The sequence below is a fragment of the Pseudomyrmex gracilis genome, unplaced genomic scaffold, assembly GCF_002006095.1.
Source record: "Pseudomyrmex gracilis isolate BER0280 unplaced genomic scaffold, ASM200609v1 scaffold_1445, whole genome shotgun sequence".
Classification (NCBI taxonomy): domain Eukaryota; kingdom Metazoa; phylum Arthropoda; class Insecta; order Hymenoptera; family Formicidae; genus Pseudomyrmex; species Pseudomyrmex gracilis.
This window is the reverse complement of record NW_018022029.1, coordinates 14,311-15,466: the sequence shown is the minus strand read 5'-3', so window position 1 is coordinate 15,466 and position 1,156 is coordinate 14,311.

Genomic DNA, 1,156 nt, shown 5'->3' with positions numbered 1-1,156 from the left:
TGAGAGGAAATTCATTATGCACCCCCGCCCTCTTGGGTTTTAGGGCGGGGAGTGTGGGACTCTCACCCACTAAAACCCCTCAATGGCCTCCACCTTTCCTTTTGGGAGAGTGAGTGGCAGCCCTAAGGCTATTACTTCACCTCACTCCCCCCGGGGGCCTCAAACCGCACACGGCTCCCTTCCGCGGTACTACCCGCTGCACCAAGAGGGGAGGGCCATAACTCCCCTCACAGGTGCCCCACCCTGGGGACTTGTGCAATGGCCCGGAAGTTCCCCAACTTCCGGAACCAAGTCCCCGCCTTTCGTGACCGAAGTCAGGGAAGGGACAAAACCTTTCGCGGTTTCCCCAACCCGTGACCAAGCAGCCACTACCCCCCTCAAAGAGGAAGGGTGGCCGGGTCTGGGAATTGGGCCGGTGCCCAATTTCCCCGTCCCAAACCCCATTTAGGGGTCTAGTTCCAAGCTGGGTTGTGTGCCCAGCTTGGATGACTTCGGTCCAGGGCGGACCTTCCCCTTTTGGGAGGATGAGGGAGCAGCTTCCTCTCCTCTCTGTCGCTTCGGAGACGGCTCCTTTGTGGAGGACGCCTCCGAACCTTGCAGCTTCATGGCTGCCAGCAACTCTGATAGGTTCGGGCCAGAGACCTTGCGGCTCCTGACCCTACCCCTATCCCTACTCGAGGCGGAATGAACCTCTGCCTCTGTCTCCATATCTATGGAGACCAAGGGGGGGGGATCGCTTCCCCGTGGAGGCCCGGTGGCTTCGCGGGTCTTCGAGGAGCCGGAGTGGGGGGAAGAGCCCTCCCACCCCTCACCCTCTTCTGGCCATAACATCCCGAGGCCGACTTCAGGGTCGGGGGGAGGGATGCCTGGCATCATCTCCCCACCTCCCGAGCGGCCGGCCTCCTCCTCTTGTTCCTCTTCCCTTCTCGAAAGAGAAGGGAGGGGAACCGCCGGTTGGGCGTCCGAGGACGCGCGGGGGGCAGCAACAGGTAGCGGTGGACGCCTCCTGCTGCTGGCTCTCCTCTTCTCTGGGATGGGGGAGCACTTTGCCCCACCCATCCTATGGTTGCTGGGCTGCCCCCGGTCCGCACAGAGCAGACATTTCGGGGGAGCCCGACATGCCGGGGCCAGGTGGCCCAACTCCCCGCATCGGTAG